Source organism: Myotis yumanensis, unplaced genomic scaffold (genome assembly GCF_028538775.1).
Source record: "Myotis yumanensis isolate MYYU_CA2020_CCGP unplaced genomic scaffold, mMyoYum1.0.hap1 SCAF_2, whole genome shotgun sequence".
NCBI classification, from domain to species: domain Eukaryota; kingdom Metazoa; phylum Chordata; class Mammalia; order Chiroptera; family Vespertilionidae; genus Myotis; species Myotis yumanensis.
In genome coordinates, this window is record NW_027223753.1 from 75,192,671 (window position 1) to 75,216,891 (window position 24,221).

Sequence of the window (24,221 nt, forward strand, 5' to 3'; positions counted from 1 at the left end):
GCTTTGAAAACCAGGAAGCTAGCAAGTGAAGGAAGCATCTGTCTCATTCATTCTGAAAAAATCTCTCCCATGAAGCACACACAAAGGCACACACACACATCACCACCACTGGAGGACTGCTGATGGTGCTACTTCCAGGACTTTTCAGAGACTTTTAATTTTTATTAACTAAGTGAATTTGTTTCTTGCCCAAACTATCACAGAATTCATAAAGTCATTCTGTCCCACAAAAAATGGGGGGAGGTGGAGAGGAAATGCCTACTTGAGTAAGCTTCACAACTTTCAACAAGGTTCAACCTACCATAAAAAATGTTGTAATAAATCATGTCCACGTGGATAGCTTTTCATCTTTCCACATCAATTTCTTATTTTCAAAACAAACATTAAGTCTGCTAAGGTAAAAACCCAATTTTGGATCTTTGCTACCCCACAGTCAAACCCAGTCGGCCATGCATGTCCCCAGATGAATGATCTGACAAGACTCCCAGCTTCAATCATCCTCATACTGACCTTACCTTTCATTCTCCTTTACCATGAAATTTGATGCAGAAACCATAATTTTAGAAAAAACTGATAGCGATAAAATTCAAGCAAAAAAAAAAAAAATACCTGTATATCTTATTTAACAAAGCATATGCAAAAAAATTCACCAATTGGATTCCAAAACATTCCTGTCTCTTAAAATTACCCCATACTACCCAGGGAAGGGAGCTGTAGAAATTCTAGAAAAAAAATGTAATCATTGTATTCAGTTGAACTATGAAAAATTGCCATTTTTGTACAACAACTGAAATACTGCCAACTTCACATGGATCATCCTAAATGTTTCCTTAGCTTTAAACATGCCACAATTCTTTTTGTGATTTGGACAAAAATGTTGATAAAATACAGAGAATCTTCATATTCTTCATCCTTCATTTTCACTTCCCCTCTTCACCTTCTTCCCTCTTTCACTTCATCCTACCTCCCAATGGTATTAGATGAGAGCAGGAATGAGAAGGGATCCTGAGCAATCACCTGGAACCAGAATCTGGGTTTGGGCCCAATTTCAAGGTCCAGAGGTAGACCTATACTTCTAGTTATAAATTGTTTCAAAAGTAGGACTCTAAAAATAATGTTTTCTTCTCGCATGTCTTGTGTTCAGGGACCATTTATCCTAATAGTGACATTCACTCATGCAAGGGGGGTTTAAGACAGCACTTGAAAATGCAATTTTTGAACACTATAACTGAGCTGATCACAACTCATTTGTTACATTTTACCCCAATTTTCTCCCACTGGTCCCAGAACTGCCTTCCCATTTTCTAGCCACCTTTCCTTCTTCTTTGTAAGAAGCTTTTCACTGGAACTCAGGAGTTTTCCAGACACCTGCATGAAGTATGAGAAGAAATTACTGAATTGCTACCCTTTACTATTTTGAGACAAGAGTGTGCATTTAAGTGCAATATCCACCCATCTTTGCAGGAAGTAGAAAAATAGGCGGAAAAACTTGCATTTCTCAACTACATATATATATAATAACCAGGAAGCCCCTGCCCCCCACATGGTGTGGCAGCCAAATGTGTGCTGGAACCCTCTGATGTCAAAGGTCAAACATCAGAGAGAAAAGATGCCAACTGAATGTAAAAATGTAGAAAAAATATCCTTTGAAATGTTAAAGAGTCTGTGAGCATAGAGTGCTTATTAACTGCTGCCTTCAATGACAATGAAAGCCTAACACAAATGAAATTTAAACCTACTTTCAAGAAAATGTATTAACTGATGTAGTGCTCTCATTCCTGTACCTTCCCTTCCATGTAGATTCTGAGTATCTTCAGTCCACAGGGTTATCATCATTCTGATTTTGAATGTACTTGGGATGGGAATAGGGCGACGGAAACTTTAGGAGCTTACATTCAAAATTACAAAATCATGACCCAGCCAAAAGAAAAGCAAGGGTTTACCTAATATGAACTAAATTACAAGATTTTTCTCTCTTTAGTAATGCCTCCCTTAACAGCTCAGTTTCTATTGCATTATTCCCTTACAGACACTGTAAATTGTATACTGCAAGACAGAAACAGGAATATGGGAACCCCAGACACAAGTGCCCTCATTGTCCTTAGTCACACAAGTGTCTATCTAATTTTATAACATGGCCAATGAGCCTTTAAATAATTGGTATCAATTCACCTATGATACAGAGCAACTGAAAATTACAATAATGGCTAATGTGTGTAGCAATTCCACTAGGTAAGTATTCAGCTCTCTTTTAAGAATGTCGGATATGCTATGTCACTTAATGCTCTTTCCAGCAACCACATGAGGTGAAGAACCACATTCCCATTTTACACATGAGGGAACTAAGACTCAGAAAAGTAACTTGCCCAAATTGACAAAGCTGGTGGTAAAGCTACGAGTCAAACCCAGTTCTTCCTCATCCCATCTTCCTCATCTACCTGTTCTCTCCTGAACTCCTCCTGTAGAGGCCAATCAAGAACTAACTGTAAGGATGGGAGGTATGGACTCTAGTAAGAGGTACATCCCCTGCCTTGGCCCACTCATGACAGATATGGGATAGCTGTTACTCAGCCTTAGCTGGTATCTACCCATGGGAACATGCAGTTCCAGGGAAGCCAGCACTTCTGGCTTATATGAAAAACCTAATCAGATTTTTATATAACTTTAAAAAAATATTGGTAGTTGGTTCTTTAAACATACAAACACACACATACACACAGACTGCCTTGTATGGGCAAACACAACATGTGTAACAGCTAGATCAGGCTCTGTGAGCCATCAGTTTATGGTATCTGCCCTACCCCACATCAGTTCCCATTTATTACAGCCACCAGGATGCCACACTATCAATCAAGTCCAAAAGTTCCAACAGAGTCTTTATTAATTTATATTAGGGTTCCATACACTTGGCAAGTCAAAATTTCAAAACTCTCCTTAACACTAGGAATAGTCTCAATGGACTGAAGAGAGGCATATGTTTTAACAACAGAAGCATCTATCTTATCACATGTTCAGTACCTGCAAATGAACAATAAAATACCCTCACAGCCAATAAACAGGCAAGTCCAATAGCAGTGCCAGGAGCCCCTGGGTGCCATTAGTCCATGCTTTCCCAGATCTACAAACCAGGAAACATTTCCAAAAGGTAGATCACTAAGGCCAAAAGGACCTGCGGGAACGGCTATCCCCATAACCTTTCCTGTCCCACTTTGCCCTTCAAGTCTGATGATCTGGCGGTTCTGGAACTCTTCCGAGAAGAGGTAAGACTCACTCTGCCAGCCCCAGCTGTTCAGAGCGCAGCCCAATCTGTTCCATACAGTTGGCTGTATTATAACAGTAATGCGACTGCAATTCACCTTCATTTGCTGCAAAGATCATTAACTATCCCTCGGAGAGATACGGCATTGAAGGAAGAGAGTGCCCGAGGCATAATAAATGGGAGTCTCTGGGTAACATAGTTCAAAAAGGTAAGATGATGCCAGCGAGGCCACCTGACACTTTCTATAGTAGAGAAAAGGGAAGAAAACAAGGGCAGGAGGGATGGGACATCAGAAAGAGAAAAGCAAAGCAAATGTGCCTGGCAAACATGTATGTTCAGGCGAAGAGAGAATAGAGAGTACAAAGAGAAAAAATTAAAATAAGGACAACAGGACATTTAGTGTTAAATCACAGTGGAGACATGATTCTACTTGCCTGGTAGCTCAAACATTCTACTATAGAACTGGAAATAAATTTTGGCTGAGAGTGAGAACAGAGAAAATGAATTACAATTCATTTCCTTACAGAGGAAAAATGCAATATTCTAGACAATTCTTAGTAATGTCACATACGGCAAATTCAGTGAAACCTGTCATGTATCTGAAACCAGATCATGTATCTGGCCTCCCATTCACAAACTGCTCAATTACAGTGTAGAGTAGGTGTGTTTCTTCATTCAATTCATAAATTCAGTTATTAAAGTCTTACGTGAGTCTCATTTGAATCTGTTCTCCAACCACTCACTCTATCTTTCCGCCCAATAAACCAGCACCATGAAAGCACCTAGGGATCAGGGAAAATGTTCCTTCATAAAAGTTCTGCATGTTACATAAATACCTGGAAGTTCTTCAGTGATAATGAGAGCATTGAAATCAATACTTGCTCTGAGTTACAATGGTTTGTACTAATCTAAACCAGATTCCAGTCAATAATGGATAGATAATTGGTGGCTAAGTGGGAATTGTATGGGCAGACCTGATCTCCTAAGAATTTACTTTCTTTTTCCATCACCACTTACCCCTATACCCTCTTCCACCTCCACCTACCACCTTGCCCTCCCCTCCAATCACTACCCTGTTGTCAGTGCTAATGAGTTTTCTTTTTTCCTCAATCCTTCCACCTCCCTCATCCACCCCCCCTCATCCGCCCCCAGCTGTCAGCCTGCTCTCTATCTATGGGTCTATCTCTATTTTGTTTATTAGTTCAGTTTGTTCATTAGTTTCCACATATGAGTGACTACAAAAATTTTTTTTAAAAACAAAACCAATAGGTCCATAATCTACATCTTCTTTACTGTTTTAAACTTCTTTTCCTTAAACTTATCTATCCGTAGAACAGTGGTTCCCAGCTGGAGGCAATTCTGTCTTCCATGGCACTTTTTTTATTGTACTCTGAGGATATGGGTGCTACTGGCAATTACTGGGGAGAAGTCAGAGTGCTACTACATTCCACAATACACAGGTAGCCCCTACAATACAGAATTAACAGCTCAGAATGTCAATAGTGCAGAGGCTGAGAAACCTGCCAGAGAGTTCTTTCAGGGATTGAACCACCTCTGTTGATATTCGCTATGGTTTTCACAAGTAGTAGAGCAGAAGGAGTTTCTAAATGACATCTTGCTATCATTAAAATACCTCTCTCCACGTAGTAACATTTGACATAAATGAAAAGAAAGGCAAGGGGCAGACATTTAAAACTAATTTAGAATTACATTGGAACCCTGGTAAATCCTATTATAGCACCAAACTTTGCATAAGGCTCCAACCAGTGATTCCATTACTAAAATGTCAAAAATGACTGCAATCGTCTAATTAAATTCACCTAGAACGTAGCTTTAAAGCATATGAACCCAAAGGCAGAAAAAAAAAGGATTCATATGTATAAAAAGGAAAAACAGCCTTTGCCACCCCTTGGGGACACACGTACACCCGTCCATACCCCAACCAGAAGACTACGTTAAAGCTGTTATGTTGGCTTTGAACAAAATAACCTCCTCACCTGATTTAGGGGGGACAGGGAGGAAGAGAGAGATTTGGGACTTAACCCTTTCCTGAAAGAAGAGAGACAATCCCCACAATCACACCTGGAGACTAATTAACATTCTTTGATGTATTCATCTGTCCTCAGCCCAAGGGCTCAGTGGAGTCATCCTAACATTTATAGAGCTTGGTAAAAAAATGATTTGCCGTGAGGTAATTTAGTGTGAGATCAGGTCACCTCCCCATCTTGCCAAATACACAGAACTGCCAAGGATCCCTTCCTGTTGCTTCAGCCTTCACACTGATGTGGTTGCTCACCTGGCTGGCTCTCTCCTTCCCATTGATCCTCACTCATTTCCTTGGGGTTTTAAGTGTGTGTGGCAGGTACAGGAAGGCCTGACGTGCTCGGGCTCTTTGGCTTTCCTGGATTCTTCTTGGCAGTCACACTTGGACTCAACAGCTCCCAGGAAGGAAAAAGCAACAGGGAGGTGCAGTCCTTAACAAGGATAGAGCTGTGCCTTCCCAGCCCAAGGAGAACATGCCCTGCCCTGTCAGGATGGGGAAATCACTTTTGAAGCTGAGCCCAGGCCTCCCCAGTGCAGACCATCCACCAGCTATTGTTCCGGTGCAGACTTCCACTTGACACAATAGAGACACAATGACAAAGGAATTCATTCACTGACTATTGAATGCTCGCCATACATAAGGTACTGGGAGCAGAGAAAATGGACTGGGGAAAGGTATTGTCCTCAGAGTAGAAGAAAATAGTCCAAAGGGAATTTGAGTTGAAAAGACTATTTGGGGGGGGGGGGGGGCTAAATGTTCCCTCTTATGTAGGAAACACAGAATATGAATTTGGTAACAATTTATTAAATTGTCCATGTGTATAATTGACAGGAAAACCACGGATTTGATGTTGTTACAGTCCTAGCCACTCCTGAGATCTAATCCCGAAGCTGCCTTTTAAAATCACTGTTGACAGAATCTCTCACTAGGGTGATGGAGATAACAGCAGGTTATTAATCTCTAGTTTTAAAAAGGAGAAAACTTAGGAGAAGGGGAACTGGATCATTTCTACTGTAACCAGATCAATTAAAGAAAGCTTTACTAGCCAATACACTTATACCACTGGAATGTATTAAAAAAGCAAAATCCTGTACAGTTCAATCCCGGAAGGAAAACAGCAGAATCAGCAATGGGCACTTGGAAGTAATTTAAAGCCTTGGCAGAATTCTAGAAATTACTAAATCAACCAATGATGTTATGTTGAATGGAATTCTCACCCTAAGTCTAATTATATTAAAACTCCTAAAGATTTCTCTCCTCAAAGTGCTTTTCTCTAATCAAAGGAGATTTAGAGTGAGAGGAAAGGATGTATGTGTGGATGGGGCTAAAAGAAGACAGGATGAGGGGGGAAAGGCCCACAAAATTCACATCCGTACCCACAATTCAGCAGTACATTTTGTAAAATAGATCACTTATGCACTTTTTTATTTACGAAACTAGATTCACTCATTATTCAACACTACCTTGTTTATTAGATTTATTGAACAAATGATAAATATTTACATGAAAAAGTGAATTATATAACAAAATGTGAAATTTTATTGTATGTCAAGAATGTCCTTTCTCAAGTAAAATATTCTAGAATAAATACAAAGTTGACCACCGTAACTCCAAATCATCCTATAGTTTCCCTGAATCAAAACATCATGAACAGTGTATTCAAATGTACCTCCGTGTGTGTGTGTGTGTGTGTGTGTGTGTGTGTACACAGGTATTTATTTTTGGCATCATGTTATGATAAAGTTTTAGCACTGTCCTCTTTTATCTTACACAATCATGTTTGGTACACCCAGCTAGTTTAACAAGAAAAGTTAACAAAATTAACTGATGTAGCTACAGTAACCAGTGTCAGGAAGATTATATTTAAGGATATATTTTTCTGAATAAATATGGTAGACACAACATTTTTGAGTTCCCTTGGAGAATATAAATAAAGTATCAGTGGATACCTGCCCATTGCAACCCTCCTGTAGTTTGTGGTACTTGTGATTTATGACAGGGAAGTCGTTCATTTTCCTAATGATCTTGGAGAAGTCTGCTGAGTTTTATATAATGTCATTGAAGAGACAGTAAGTCAAAACATATAAAACACCCTTCATACTTATCATAGCCATCTGCAAAGTTTCTTATAGGAACAAACTATTTAACATCATGTCAGGCAGATTTATGAGTTGCCCAGGAATTGTAAGTTATTTAAACATGAGCATTTGGCTGTCTCCGTATAGAACACCCATTAGCAAATTTAAGGTACTAAACAGAGGAAGTCTTCCCACTGGCATGCCATGCTTGTCCAGGATGGCGCCCAAAAAGGCTGAGAAGCAGTGACATGGACACAGTGATAAAGAGCCACATCCCAGTGGCACAGCAGAAACACAGAATTTCTTGAGAAAAAATAAATACGAAAATGACAGGCACAAATGGCCAAAAACTTTACATTCCATTGTGTCAGCAGGGAGCTTGGTGCCACCACCCCCGTCCCTCCCCAGCCCGCTTCATCAGTACGATTAAAGCCTGATACGGAACACACTTCCTTCTAATTCAAACCTATCCAGCTAATGAGGAAAAGTAAAAAACAAATAACAGCAGCAGGGGCAGGGGCAGTCCCATTTTAGCCAGTAATAGTAGTAGATGAAGACTGGACAGGGAAGTCCCTGAGCCTGAGTGTTGGTGGCAATTCCATCACAGGTAAACTACGCTGGTGACAATGTTCAGTTTTTTCTGCCTGTGAGATGCTGATAATTATCCCTGTCCTTCCAGTGCTCCAGGCTTCGGAGCATTGTAGTTTCCTGTGCCCTCCCTGCCCACCTGTGCCTGGCCAGCTCTGCTGTCACAGACTCAACTCAAATGCCTGCTGAGAACCACAGGAGGAATTACTGCCTCCCTCCTTTGTGCAAATGTAGCACTTCTTTTATTTTATTTTTATTACAGTTCATTTTTTAAAAAAAATCTTTTTATTGATCTTTTAGAGAGAGGAAGGGAAATGAGAGAGAGAGAGAAAAAGAGAGAGAGAGAGAGAAAGAGAAGCATTGATCAACTGCTGCCTGCACACTCCCCACCAGGGATCGAGCCTGCAACCGGAGCATGTGCCCTGACTATTAATTGAACTGGCAACCTTTTGGTACACAGGATGATGCCCAACCAAGAGAGCCATACTAGCCAGGACTAATGTAACACTTCTTTTTTAAAAAAATAATGTTTGTATTGATTTGAGAGAGAGAAGGGAGAGGGAAAGAGGGATAGAAACATTGATGAGCAAGAAACATCAACCAAATATCTGCTGCCTCCTATATGCCCCCCACTAGAGATTGAACCTGCAACCCAGGCATGTGCCCTGATCAGGAATCAAATCAGTGACTTCCTGGTGCATGGGATGATGCTCAATCCACTGAGCCACCCTGGCTGTGCTAATGTAGCACTTCTAAACCGCATTTGACTAGCTGAGTAATGGGCAGTTTCTCCCACCAAAACCCAAATGCCTTGAAGACAGGTTCAGCATCTCACCCATCTATTATCCCTAGAGTCTGGCAAAGGGTCTGGCATATAGTAGGTGTTCAATAAACATCTCTTGAATAAGTATGCCAGTGAACAAAGAAGCATTTAAATTATCCCAAAGACTAAATGAAAAAGAAAAATGGGCTAGACTGAAAAGAACCTAGTTTGTATATTTCTGCCCCCCAATCATTACACTTCAAAGGATTCTAAAGACAGGATATATTTTTTTTAATATAAAGGAAGACATTCTCAAACAGAAAAAGATAAACAATCCCATGTAAATTTTCACGAGGACAGTGGACATTATAAATTATAGCTATGAAATGTTAGCCCTTTGAAAGCTATGTGGTATTTACTTTAGTTCTCTTTCATCTTTCTGATATTTTTTTCCCTCGTGGAGTGGTTCTAACTGATGACCAAGATGACATAGCAACACCTACGTGCAAAATTTCCCATTCTCTCCAAACATTGAGTCCCTATCCCCAGATGAAACTTTAATTTCCTGGAAGGGTGCCCAGGGAGCTTTTCCTAACTCTTCCAAATGACTTAATCCTTGCCCACCCTCTAACTGTGCCTGGAGTTACACATTATGACTACTTTCCTAAAAAAGTGGGCACTCCATATAATTAATGAAAAAATGGGACAGGCTTGAAAATACATACACACAAAACCAATTTCTAAGTCAACTGAGGCCAAGTCAGGGTTCTCAGGGAGCCACAGTTACTAGCTCATCAGGCTAAGAAGTAGCATTGCAGAGAGGCTGTGGGGTCAGAGGACCTGGATTTGAAACCACACTAGTTTTGGGACGTTGGCAAGTTACGAATTCAACTGTGCCTCAACCTCTTTTCTCTCTCTCTCTCTCTCTCTCTCTCTCTCTCTCTCTCTCATCTCTCCTCTTTTCCTTATGGTTTTCTTTTTTATTTTTTAAAGATTTTTTTTCTTTCTTTATTGCTTAAGGTATTACATATGTGTCCTTATCCCCACATCCCCCCCCCCTACTCATACCCTCACCCCCTGGTGTCTGTGTCCATTGGCTATGCTTATACGCATGCATACAAGTCCTTTGGTTGATCTCTCCCCCTCCTCCCACCCTCCCCTACCTTTACAATAGCTAAGATTTGGAAACAGCCTAAGTGCCCATCAGCAGATGAATGGATTAAAAACTGTGGTACATCTACACAATGGAATACTATGCTGCTGTAAAAAGGAAGGAACTCCTACCATTTGCAACAGCATGGATGGACCTGGAGAGCATTATGCTAAGCAAAATAAGTCAGTCAGAGAAAGATAAATACCACATGATCTCACTCATTTGTGGAATGTAATGAACAACAAAAACTGATGAACAAAAACAGATCCAGACACAGAGAAGCATCAATCAGATGTGCCTCAATCTCTTCAACTGTAAATGGAAAAATAATGATGCCTACTTCACAGGAGCACTATGTGAAGAAAAAGAGTTAATACAGATAAAGCAAAGAGACATCTGTGGCTCACATTAAGCATTTAATAATAGCATTACTGCTATATGGTCATCTTCATATTCTCTAGTCTTTTACATGATTACTTGTAGAACATTCCAGATGATGAGCAAATGTTTCTCCTGAGCAAATCTCTGCCACAAAGACACTGCCATTCTGAGCAGATGGCATGGGCGGCAGTATAAAAACCGGATTCTAAAATACTATGTTTCTATAGGATATGAAATCATGAAGGTTTTAAAAGGAAATACAATGTAGCATTGGTTTTACTACAACCCATATGACTGCACAGAAAACATCTTTATTCTCCACATACAACTGAGTAAAGAAGGAAAGCACCCTGGTGTTACTAGCAATCTGTTTTGGACCAGATTACATGGCTCTATCAGTTGGCTTCCTTATCTGTCCAATGAGATTAGTCATTGTCACAATCATCTTTACCATAGAGAATGCTTTTGATAAAACTTAAATCATGTATATGAAAGCATCTAATATACAGAAGACGCATGTGAGTTTATTATTTTTATTCCTCCCAATTTCTATCAAAATCTGTGAACTTGCTGTGATTCACGTCAGTTTTTCAGGATTCTCTTGTTACTTTCTGTCCCTTTCACACTGAATCAGGTCCGAAATGGGGAGAAAAAATATGAAAGAAAGCAAAACAACTTTTTGTGTTTGAAAATCCCAATTAAGCATTCCTGATGAATGAGTTCCCTATTTATTTCAGCCAAGAATATCTGTTACAAAAGTATGTGAGAGGGGAAAGGAAAGTATTCAAGGGGGGCAAGAAAGGGTGAATGGTTATCACAAAACTGCGCAGAGAAGACAGATGATGGAATATGCAATGTTAGTACCAAGTCAGTTATAAAAAGAACAGTGACCTCTATCTCCTGACTTTGGACTTAGCAGCCAAAGGGCAATGGAGGTATATTATGATGCCCATTTTTCACTTTGAAAGCAGATGGTGAGCAGTATCTGAGAACATGGAATTGTATACCCTTCTAGATAATTCTGCAAGACTAGATAAGACCAAAAAATATAATTCTGAGCATATAAGTAATCCAATAAAATCAGATTTTATGGTCCCCCTCCTCTTCATAACTGAGCAACATATAAAATCAAAGATTCAACATAAATGTCGAAAAGATTTGTGTGTAGTTTTTTAAATGTATTAACATGTAAGTAGTTTATTTGTGCCCCAAATCTATTATTAAACTTATCCTTATTTGTAGCCAATGTGTTTCGATATTTGATAATAGGAAAAAAGAATTTACCACTAAATAGAAAACAAGAAAAAGAAGTATTTCTTAAATTCTAAATATCTTATATTCGTAGATTGCAAATCCAATTTAGCTACAATAAATAGTTCAGGGAATGGATCTAAATTTATGGCCCTACATGATATTTAACTACGTGGTATCACAGATAAAAACAAGAGTCAATTTATGTATTTATTTATCTTAGCCTTTAGAAGACTAAGATTCAGGTGGTGATGTAACTCGACAAAGTTCACAAAGCTAATAAGTGCAGCATAGGGATTTGAGTCCAGGGTTTTCTAAATTCAGCATGTCCGTCGCCTCATCAACGATGGCTCATCTGAGAATGTGTGTTCACAAAGGAGAGCTGCGAAGCCCACTACTAGAAAGGCAGAGTGAAGTCAACCAGTGGTAGTCACTGAGTGTTTGCTTTTTATTCAGTAGGGGTAAGGAGCCACTCAAATTGTGTACTAGGACAATGACCTGTTGAAGAAGACTGGGTTATTGTTACAGACAGATAACATTTTAAGAAAAGAAATGAAACCTTTCCTCCTCTAACAATTCATTCTGATCAACTGATGATCTTCTTGACCAACAGGTTCAGGTACACTGTTCAATGAAAGACTGGGCAACAAGTCGCTCTTTCAAATTTCCGAATTTCTAGGATATATCATATTTATCATGATTGTCTCCTATATCTGGATCATGCCTTCAAAAATCAGTTTCCTGTATTGTGAAAATCCAAGGCAGCTTTTATGAAATCTGCTAAATGCATCTAAAAAAATGAAATAACCCAGAATCGTTACAATTTTAAGGAAAAGGACAAAGTTGGAGGCCTAACATCGCCCAACTTCAAGACTTATTACAGTTTGTTATTGGTGAAGAAAAAGACAAACAGAACAGTGGAACAGAATGGACAACCCAGAAAAAGACCACATAAATATAGCCAACTGATCCTTGACAAAAAGGCAAGGCAATGTAATGAAGCCTGGACAGTCTTTTCAATAAATGGTGCTGGAACAACTGGTCACCCACATGCAAAAAAATTAATTTAGACACAGGCCTTATACTTTTCACAAAATTAACTCAAAATGGGTCCTATACCTAAATGAAAAACACAAAACTATAAAACCCCTAGAAGATAACAGGATAAAATCTAGGTGAATTTGTTTTGGCAATGACTTTTTAGATACAAATCCAAAGGCAACATCCATGAAAGAAATAATCAATAAGCTGGACTTCATTAAAGTTAAAAATTTCTGATATGCAAAAAATACTATCAAAAGAAAATATTTGCAAAACATATACCTGATAAAGGACTTGGTAGATCCAAAATGTACCAAAAAAAAAAACAAACACCTTAAAACTCAACAATAAGACAACAAAAACCCCAATAAAAAATGGGCCAAAGACCTTAACAGACACTCATCAAAGGAGATATATAATAAGCATGCAAAAAAAATGTGGCGGCACTAGGTTTATGAAAATTATCTGTATTTTCCTCTCAATTTTGTGTGAACCTAAAGCTGCTCTAAAAATAAAGTCTATTTAAAAAGAGAGAGAGAGCCAAAGATAAATAAAACATAGTCATACTGATTCTTATACATTTAATATTCTTGTAAAAAATGCATAGCATTTCTTATAGAGTCAAGAGAAAATATATTCATGGACAACAAAGCTCCATGAGATCCTCTATAGAAACATACTATTGCAGGTGGAGGGCAGTGACAGGTAAGGGTAAGATATAAATGAATGTGTAATACAAGCATTCACTTAAAGGCTACGCTTGTATGCATAGGTAGAAAATTGAAACAGCTTTAAAATACATACTCACTGACAGTGAGCCCTAATTAGAATAGAGTAATAAGTGCTATCCCTTGACAAGTGTAACATAGATAGCTCTGGCTTATGCCACTTCAGAATGTAAAAGATAACCTAGAACACCACTGTCAGGGAACATGGATGCCTAGCTTGCAGTCCAGATCAAACAAAAAGTAAGAGAAAAAGTTCCCACATGATGTTATGTATAAACTAGTATAAAAGTGATTTATGTAAGAGATACTGTTTATGTTGGAAAGGTATAACAAGGTTATAAACAGCTTTTATTCAGTTGGTTCAATACCAATGCAAAGCTCATGCCTTAAATGGCTCCATGAGTGGTTCATCGGGAGCCAACTACAAGTCTACAAATCTGTTTACTTTAAAACAAGACAAGAACAGGCTGGTTCATTGTTCATGCATCTTTCTGAGGAACAGATATAAAACTTTCTAAGGGAACATTTCTATCTTCCAACTGTAGCTTTGTTGGCTTTCCTAAGCACCTAGATAATTTTTCTAACTTTCTTCTGAAAAGATCCATAAACTATTAACAGAGGTTTATTTTAAAGAGAAGCATCTGCATAGGCTAAAGTTAAGACTCAGAATTTTGAAGGGCAATTAAAATCCTCTTATTATTTTTGTGGAATATATAAATAAATTCTGATTTGATTATTCCATTTTTAAAGATTCCATAGAAGTGATTCCCAGAGGAATATCTAGTCTTAAACTCAGCTTTTCAGATTTTTTAATTATATAGAGTTTCCTTTCTGAAGACCCAATAAAAGATATGACACTATGTCTTCTTTACTCCACAGTTTCTTCTGTTGCTTTTAACTGTCCTTGAACAGTCTCCCCTCACTGGGTAGAGCAGACTAGTTGGATTCACAGGAAACTTTTTTTATTTTATCTCCTGTGTACTTTGAGTGTTGAGTATGTTAATGGTGATGACCAATCTTGAATAACAGGTTATATAAAATACAAACATTGTAATCCTTAATAAGGTAAACTATAATCAGAAGTACTGGACTTAAAAACAGAATCATAACACTGAGAGAAGTCTTAATGATAATTTGGTCTAAAATCTTATTTCATACTAAATTGGAATATAAAATAATTTTATATTTGGATATGAGGTCCATTAAAATCAAGTAACTTTATCATCTTTACAATTCTAGTTACTGGCAAAGCCAAGACCAGATCCCCAATCTTGATTCCATTTCTTTTTATTACATTACTGGAATGCAGTGTAATATCCCTAATCCTATGTTTACCAGTTTTAATCAGACTACCAATTCTCCTCTTTTTCGTGGTTGGATGTAAATAACTTGTTTTCAGAATTCATAAGGATACCTGGTACCACAGAGTGTGTGCTTGGGACTAGGCTAGAGACAAGCCCTAGGAGAGCTGAGGGTACTGGCTGAGGCAGTAGAGTGTGCAGGCAGACTGCAGGGAGAGGCCATGTGAACTGCACCACCAACACACACACTGAAAGGGCAACTCTCCAATACTCTGAATGAAAACCGGTTGAGAGAGCAATAAGATGTTCATCCCACTCTTCAATGAAGAGAAGGGGGCTGGGGTGGAGGAATTAGGCAACGCTATTAGAAAAGAGTTGCTTAGAATAAGGCAAGGGTGATGGAAGGTAATGATAGATGTTCTTTATCTACGTTCCAGGTAGAGCCACGTCGAACAGAAACTCGGAGATATTGCAAAAGTCCTGAGCTCACAGGCTAAAGAAAACTGCCACTGTTCCTCTTCTCCCTCCAGAGTTCCAAATTTGATCCCTAGACTACCAATGTAAAAAAGGCCAATATTGGGAAGAAAGACATTCCTAGCTCCTACAACTTATGAAGATTGAAACTGATGATACAGGATTGAGAGATAGAGATGAGAGAGAGAGGGGGAGAGAGAGAAAGAGAGAGAGAGAGAGAGAGAGAGAGAGAGAGAGAGATTCATTTATTCCCCCAGGTCAGAACTAGGTAAATATCCCCCAAGTGATTATCATGGATGGGAAAAGGTGAACAAAAATTATATGGATGTGAATATGAATCTTGCTTTTAATTATATTTGCCTAATCAATAGCAATTCTTGGGCCTGAAACTTCTAATCCAAAGATTCTAACTCCAAGTTTCCCAAACCATGGGCACTCACTAAATATTAATATCTTAACCCTCTCACTCTCCCATCCTTTGCTGACATTTAAAAGCAGAGAAGTAAAAGAGGTTTTTAAATATTGGGTTTTAGTTTATAGATTTCAATTCTCCATGTTCTTTCTACCCCAAAATTATTACTGAAAATGTAGAGTTAGCTTTATATATCCCTTGGGTCTTTGGAGGGGAAAATAACCTAATGTTTAGAAATAAAACAAAACATGAGCTTACTTTAACACACATGGTGGGGGGTAGGTGGAGGTTAATAGTTTTTTCCAACCCTGTTCTAGAATCAAGAGGGCCAAATCCCCAATGGCAAAGGCAATACTATCTTCTAATCAAATAAATGAAAGCCTGCTGTGTTATTCCTTATACAAGAAAGATAAAAGCAATGGATTCAAGATCAATTTATGGAAGTTGGGGAAAGACACCACCTCTGCATTGAAAGTGAGTGTTTTGGCCCTGCCGGTGTGGCTCAGTGGTTAAACATCAACCTAGGAACCAGGAGGCTGCTATGCCAGATCAGGGCACGTGCCCAAGTTGCAGGCTAGATCCCCAGTGGGGGACACGCAGGAGGCAGTCAATCAATGATTCTCTCTCATCATTGTTGTTTTTTATTCTCTCTCTCCCTCTCTCTTCCTCTCTGAAATCAATAAAAAAGAAAGTTAATGTTTTGGGTTCCATGCAGGCTTTGGGAAAGTTAATATAAATCCTTTTGAAAGCAGAAATAGTAATCCAAACCAGTAATATTATTTCCCCCCCCCCCCCAAAAAAAATCTTTGGATAACTGGGATTGGAGAAGAATGGTGTTGCTTTCTGAATCTTGTGCCATTGTGGACATGCAATAATTAGCATTCGCTGTTGGAATTATGAAGCAATCCCTTTGCTATGTTACTCAAAAGCCTTGATTCCCTATTTTCAGATTAAAATGAAGACTAAAAGACTGAACTTGACCCTGCTTGAACGTCTGTGGGCTATTTTACCCTCAACCAATAACCTCACCTACACTCCCAACTTTTAAACGGCTAAAACCATGGAAACATTAATAATGACCCCCTTCATTAAACCTCAACTTCCCCTCCCACTTGTACTTTTGACCAGTTTACTCACTTCAAAGCAAGCAACAGCATCCTGTTCATCTACTCAGCGGGACCTCTGTATCTTCACCAACACCTTCAACCAAAAGCCACAAGAAACTCCATGATCTCCACATTCCTCCTCCTCCAGGGACGGCAATTATGTAACCTCCAATTTTTTAAATTTTATTTTTTTATGTTTTCAGTTGCCCATGGGAAAGACTGTGTTTGGTCAGCTCCATCAGCATGGGGTAATTACTGGCTTCTCCTACACATACACACCACACACCTGCAAGGCTGCAAAGAAAAATAATACATAATTAAAGACTTTTTCAAAAAGGCCAAGCAAGTGTCAACCAAACAATGTATTTCTCTGCTACTGGTAGAAATAAACAAGGGCAGCTATATATTGCCAGTTAAACTTGGCATTTTTAGTTTAAGTATTAAAAGCAATTAATATTTCCTCCTAATTTAATATTTGTCAGGAACTATGGACTAAACACTTTCAATGAGCCATCTTTATATGGGTAAGCTCCATAAATATAAATTTATAATTCTAATTTTCACAGAAAATTAATGAGGTTCAGAGAGGCTAAGTATCTAACACAGGGCTAATTAGTGGTGGAGCCAGGATTCAAACCCAGAGCCCACAGTCTTGCTGGCCTGGCTTGTCACTCGTGGTGTGTGACCACAGCCTGTGTTATAACTCCAGCTAGCTTCCAGGCTGGTCCATTGACCTGCTGAAGGGACTCAAACTATCACTCAAACATCTCATGAAGCTAAAAAGAAAAAAAGAAAAGAAAAAAAAATATTGTTGGTACCGAAATGCATAGGACCATAGGTCACAGCAGTCAAAAGGATTCTCTGTCATTATTCCAGTACCAAGTAAGTATGCATGTGTGACATTCAAATCGTGTGACCTTTTCCTTTGTCTTAATCTTTTCATTTCCTGGAGCTAACTTCTCGATGTTAGTTCTTGTTCATAAAAATACTCTCAGCTAAAGTACATCATAAAGTTAACTTTGAGTCTTAGCAGATTTGTGAGTTTAGAATAATGAGAAGAGCAGTTGATCTGCTTTCATTTACTTTATTTTCCTGGGAGAAGAAATATTTTACTTTGGCCTCCTTGTTAAATTAGGTAATTATTGAGATTCTTGTAATCCTTACACTGGGGATCTGATTCCTATGGGTGCAAGGTATAAACAAGTCCCAAAGAAATTTATGTTAATAGTGTAAAGTTTAAAATATTATTAAAAGAAATAGAGCCTTACAGTAGGCTGGCAATATTAATCGTTCTGTCTTTTAACATGTCAACATACACTAGCCCAGTTTTCGGAAGGGCCAGACTCATCCTGCCCCCTCCCCCAAAGTCCCTCATCTCCCTTAACGGCACCTATCACAGAAGACTCCAGACAGGGTAGAGCCCAAGGCCACCCCTTCTCCATCAGCATAGCAAGTCCGGCCGTCACAGTGCTGCCTGTGAGAGTTTGGTAAGACTCTGGCTCCCGGCCCTTGGCCTCATCTGACCTTGTCTTTCTGCCATATCACTCATCTCCTGGAAAGGAACCTATTTCCAAGCCTCTTCCACACCAGCAGCAGGAAAGGAATTTCGAGTCTCTTGAGTGTTAAGTAAACTGGGTAGAAAAAAGTCCAGCCTGGCTTCCTTAGGAGGGAGATGAGATGGAGGGCTGTGGGGGGGGGGGGGGGGGGAATACAATGATATACTTTCACTTTGCCAAATTCCCATCCCTTTTCTGGCCTTCGGCAATGCCAGGAGAGAAAGCCAAAAGGAGGTGGGAGGATAAGTGGAAACAGCTCCTCCTCTTCCCTTGTGCTTCCTGGCCGGCTCTCTGTAAACACGTCTTGGCCACCCTTCCTTCCCCACGCGGGAGCTGGGGAGCCGCACAGGCTTGTCTGGCTGCAGGGCCTCCAGAGCCGGTGCCTCTGGAGCTCCCTGAGGACCTGGGCATGAGGGTGGTCAGGGAGGCCACAGGGTGGATTCAGGGGAGCCCGTCCAAGGACATGACCTTCCCCTCAACAACTAGAGCTATTGGCGTCGCTTCCCAGAGGTGAGGGGAAGGGTGTTCAGATGAAGTCCTTCTCTCAGCACCACACTTTTGACCTTCTCCTGGGGAGCAGCTCAAAGGACTGAGGTGGAGTGCAGGCCAGCAGTGCCCAGAGAGGGGAGGGATTCCGCCTGTGGGAATGAAAGGCCGGCGGGAGAGCAGTGAGGTTGTGGTGCTAAAATCCCTGCTCACAGACCCAGGGCCAGAGCAGAGCTTATAATTAAAAGTAAACTTGGCAGCGGCTCTCTTAACACAGGAGGCAAAAAGTTAATGTCTGATGAGCTGGGGCCCATGCCAAACTCCAGCTCAGCGCCCGCCCCACAGGAGACTAGTTCAAAGGAATGAGGTCTAGGGGTGGCAGACCAACCTAATTCTGGGCTTGGGAGCCCCAATTCTGGGCTCGGTACCACTGTGCCCATCTCTTCCACAAGCTCTGGACACCATTATCAGTGCTTTACTGATACATCTTGCCCATGAGGCAGAGCTGAGGGCTGGCCTTTTCTGGGCTTCAGATATCCCTGGCTGGGTATGCTAGGTCTGTTCTGTCTAGTAAGCTGGCCACGAGAAACACGTGGCTCTCAAGCACTTGAAATGTGGCCAATCCAAATTGAGAAGGGCTCTGAGTTTAAAATGAGCAGCAGATTACCAAGACTTAGTGTGAAACATAAAGTAGACTATCTCTATTTTTCATATTCATTACGTATTGAAATGACAATGTTTTAGGTATGTCAGGTTCAATGAAATGTATTGTTAAAATTAACGTCACCTGTTTTCCTTCTTATTTTTTTTAACATGGCTACTAGAAAATATGTCACATCAAATATACAGCTTGCATTATGTTTCTATTGGACAGAATTGTCCTGGGTATTTCATTAATGCCGCTGAGTGAATCAAAGAAGGAATGCTGACTTTAGCTCAGCATTGATATTTTTTTAATCCACATAGAAGTAGTCCATAGAAATGGTTAAAAAAAGAGTGAGGCATCGTTGTTCTTTGAAATAACTCTGTATCTGGAGCTACATTTAATTCTGAGTCACTTGCTCTGAGAAAATGCTTACTAACCACCCAGGACTCCAAAAGGATGAGAGGGCGACGGACTGTCGGCCAGGCCACACCACTGAAGCCAAACTGGACCTCCAGGCCTAGGAGACAGCAGCGCAAAGGACAGCACACTCTTCCCAGCACACAGAGAACTGTCAGAGGAGATCAAACAACTCCTCTGGGAACCCCACGGTTTCCCAAGCTTCTCTCCATCCTAAACTAACTATTACCTCAGTCCGTCTGTTTGCTTTTAATATGCTCTTTAAAGCTGCTTTAAGAAACTTCATTACAAATCAAAATCACTATGATTTATCACCCCCCACACATCAGGATGGCCACTGTTACAAAAATTAAAATAGAAAAATAACAAGTGTTGATGAAGTTGTGGAGAAATTGGAAGCCTTGTGCACTGTTGGTGGGAATGCAAATTTTTACACTCCCACCAACAGTGCGGGGATGGCAAACAGTATGGAGGTTTCTCAAAAAGTTAAACATAGAATTAACATATGATCCAGTAATTCCACTTCTCCAAGAGATATCTGCGCACCTACAGTCACTGCAGCATTATTCACAATCGCTCAAATGTCCACTGGCAGATGAATACATTTAAAAAATGGGGTATATACAATGGAAAGTTGTTCAGCCCTAGAAAGGGAAAACCTGCCATATACTACAACATGGGTGAATCTGGAGGACATCATGCCGAGTGAAATCAGCCACTCACAAAAGGACAGACACTGTATCACCCCACCTATATGAGGCCCCTGGAGCAATCAAACCCATCATCCTGCAGTACTGAAACTCTGTACCCATTGCTGTTCACCACTGTACACCTAACAATGGTTTAAATGGTAAATTCTATGTTTTGTTTTTTACCACATTAAATAAAAGGAAAATGCATAGCATAATCAGTTTTACTGCTACTGAAGAATTCACAGTGAAGACCCTGATCCAGTCTCACATTTTATCATCTTTACCAGAATAAAAAGAAGAAAATGTACTCAAACAGATATTTGCACACCAGTGTTTATAGCAGCATTATTCAAAACAGCCAAAAGGTGCAAATAATCCAAAATGTCCATTGGCGATGAACAAGTAAAAAAAAAAAAAAAAAAATGTGGTGTGTGCATACAATGGGATATCATTTAGCCTTTGGAGAAATGAAATTCTAACACCTGCTACAACATGAATGAACCACGAAGACATCATCCTAAATGAAATAAGCCAGTCACAATGAGCAATACTGCACGATCCCACTACTATGAAGTATCTCGAGCAATCAAATTCATAGTGACTGAAAGAAGAGTGGTAGTTGACAAAGGTGGTGGGAAGCAGGCTTAGGAATTACTGCTTAATAGGTAGAGAGTTTTACCTTGGGAAGATGTAAAAAGTTCTGGAAATGGATGGTGGTGATGCTTGCACAACAGTGTGACAGTATATAATGCTACTAAACTGTACATTTAAAAAATGGTTAAAATGATATATTTTATGTTATGTATATTTCTTTTTTAAATATATTTTATTGATTTTTAGAGAGGAAGGGAGAGGGAGAAAGAGATAGAAACATCAATGATGAGAGAGAATCATTGATTGGCTGCCTCCTGCACGCCCCCTACTGGGGAGCAAGCCTGCAACCCAGGCATGTGCCCTTGGCCAGAATTGAATCTGGGGCCCTTCAGTCTGCAGGCTGGCGCTCTACCCATTGAGCCAAACCAGCTAGGGCTGTTATGTATATTTCACCACAATTTTAAAAAGAGAGAAAATGTTACAAGAGGAAGGATGAGGAGGCAAGAAGTCAGTTGAGGCAGGAAGATCAGAATGGCCCTTGCGTTATCGAATAGGAATTCACATTCATCCCCGCAAGGCTGCCTGGAAATGCTGGCGGGGCATCACTGCTCTCTCTCTAAACCAGACATTCTCTGTGGCAGCATTCTGTCTCCCAGGAAGTGTACAACCTTTTCATTTTGCTGTTTGAACTTGCAGTGAGATTCAAAAGACAGAACAAGAGTGCACACACGAATGACAGAGAGGGAATATGTGTGCACTATTTGGGGTAAGAATTATCTATTTCTTCCAATTCACCATTTACTAGTATATTCTTTGCCTGTGTCTACTCTCGCCTATGCCAAAGTCAATAACAACAATAAAAATCGGCAGTACTGATGGTGAGAATATTCTTTCAAATACTGTAAATGTTATTTATAAAATGACCTAGCAAGCTAATAATAACAAAGATATTAGGTCACAAGCTCTTTAAAAATCACAGCATTTATCGTTAAGACCATTTCACAAATGAGGAAACTGAGGTTGATAAAAACACTTGTCCAAGAACACAACGGAGATTTTCCCTCCGGTCTAACTGACTCCAAACTAGAGTTCCTGACTGCTGCGTGCGGGTGCACTTTGTAAATGAAGGCCACCTACTTAGGGCTATTAACAAATTAGAGGAAACAGAAGAATAAGTGGGTGGAAGGCAGGGCAGGTACTGGGGAGCTCATTCCATTGCCAAGGCAGGAGTGATACCTACCTACACCCACATAAGGTGTGAAACCGAATGTTTTAGGAGGACTGATTACCATGACAATTTCAACACCTTCTTTTTTAATTTCTAAAACTCTGCTGCATAAACAGGAACCAAGAGAAAATGACAACCTATGAAAGAGAAAGTCTGGCTGGGGGAGGAGGTGACTAGTCTGCTCTCTGCCAGGGCCCTTTCTCGCTAAGTTACTTATTAAAGGACTTAGACTAGAGGAAAAGAAAATATCAGAGGGAAAACAGAACTGTACTCCAGCCAGGGTACTGACCCCTCATGAGCGATAATTTCCACAAATTATTTGTGCTTCCTAAAAGATTACGCTTTATATCAAAGGCGAGCCCAGGAAAAAGTGTCATCGGAGGCCTGAATTCTTAGTTCACAGCTTTAATTGATGTTTCGCCTAAACCCAGGTCACAGCCCCAACATGCTCACCATGGAGCTGAGATTATTAGTCAATTCAGTGAACATGGGACAGAAAAACTCACTAAGGAACAACAGCTCCCTGAATCTGTTCACTCATATCCTATCTCACCCAGAAATCCAGAAAATTACCGTCAGACACACCACAGGATCAAAGCCTTTGCGTCCAGGAGAAGCTTAAAAGGACACAGACGTTTCCATTTGCTCCGCTCTTCCCTCCACAGGATTATCTTCTCAAATCCCCAAGCGTCTACCCCTGACACAGCTTCCTCACACACCACGGTGCCCACCCTCCCGTCTATCCCTATCCGTTTTTTAAGCGCCTGGCAAACACAAGAAGGGGAAACAAAGGGCAAATGCCAGTCTGTGACCTCTGTCTGGACTTAGCCAAGCATGATACGTGAATCAGGTGTGTGGAATGGAAGTTTCCATGGCAACGAGACTTCAAGGCAGGCAGGGGAGTCACATATTCTTTCTACCAAGGTAACAGAAACACGGAGGCCACCAGAGGGACGCTGAAGGGGGACACAGCGAGTTCAGAGTTCTCCGGTGACTGCAAGGACCTAGGTCCTCATTGTCTCCTCTCCCACCCTCTGCTGCTCCTTGAAATAATCCACCATCCCTCTTTAGGGGGAAAGGAAGGGACAAATTAAAGAAGTCTTCTCTAAAGGGAGTTGCTTACGAAAAAAAAATGTAGAAAGGACTACAAGAGAAAAGTGTTTTCTTTAGTAGAGAACGCAGCTCTATTAGTCAACAGGTTCAGGAGCCCTGGCAGGCTGAGCCCGCGCTGACTACCTACAGGGGCGCTTGCCTCTCCACCAAGCTTTGCAACATGGTCTTCTTGGTGAATCCAATCCGTAATGCAAAATTCCTGAGCCACATTGTGTTTTACAGATGGTTTTTTTTTTTAATTATATTTGTTGTAGATAGATACTTTAACATTATTCTAAACTTTTAGAAAAAGTGTATATTGCGGTTTTATTTTTTAAAGCTTGCTTTTTTAGACCCATGACTTGGAGGCAAAGAAAAAAGTAGTCAATTTTAATAAAATCAAAGTTAGCCTTGGTAACCTAGCTGGACAGAGGTAGTCTGAAGGTCAGGTCTATGTTGCCGTTAGGGCTTCTTAAGCTATTTTCCTAACTTGAGACCCAAGCCAGGTAAGACTTTCCACCTTGGTTAGCTCTGCCCTTCTGAGTCCTTCAGATGACTCCAGACACTGAACAAGAGAACTGCTGTCCTACCTCTGCTAAGGGCTCTACTATGGCTGATCATCCTCTCCATGGCACCTGAGAAACCCTTCTGCCCTGCCCGCTTGATCGTGCCACTCAGGTTCCAGACTTTTCAGATGAGTCCTCATTGCAAATCTCTTATCATAGTTTCCAAACCCACACATGGCCTGGCATCTGCCTACCTCTTTAGTCCCGTCTTCTGCCATTCTCCAATTTACACTCCGCATTCCAGGGAAATTCAACTATTCTTAATTCCCCAAAGTTACCATTATCCTCTCTTACCTTTAGCCCTTGATGTTGCTGATTACTGGGGGAGAGGGGAAGGACACCCCACTTACTTACTCCTATCTTAA

At 40.2% G+C, this 24,221-nt stretch overlaps 1 long non-coding RNA gene across 3 annotated transcripts in view; it reads right to left on the reverse strand.

Moving 5' to 3' along the window:
* The window catches only part of LOC139003589 (uncharacterized), a 161,109-nt gene that overhangs the window by 57,838 nt on the left and 79,050 nt on the right, over nt 1-24,221 (reverse strand). For all 3 annotated transcript variants that reach the window (XR_011470267.1, XR_011470266.1, XR_011470265.1), the window contains exon 4: nt 16,611-16,873. This is a non-coding gene — a long non-coding RNA (uncharacterized lncRNA). The remainder of the gene's footprint in view (nt 1-16,610; nt 16,874-24,221) is intronic.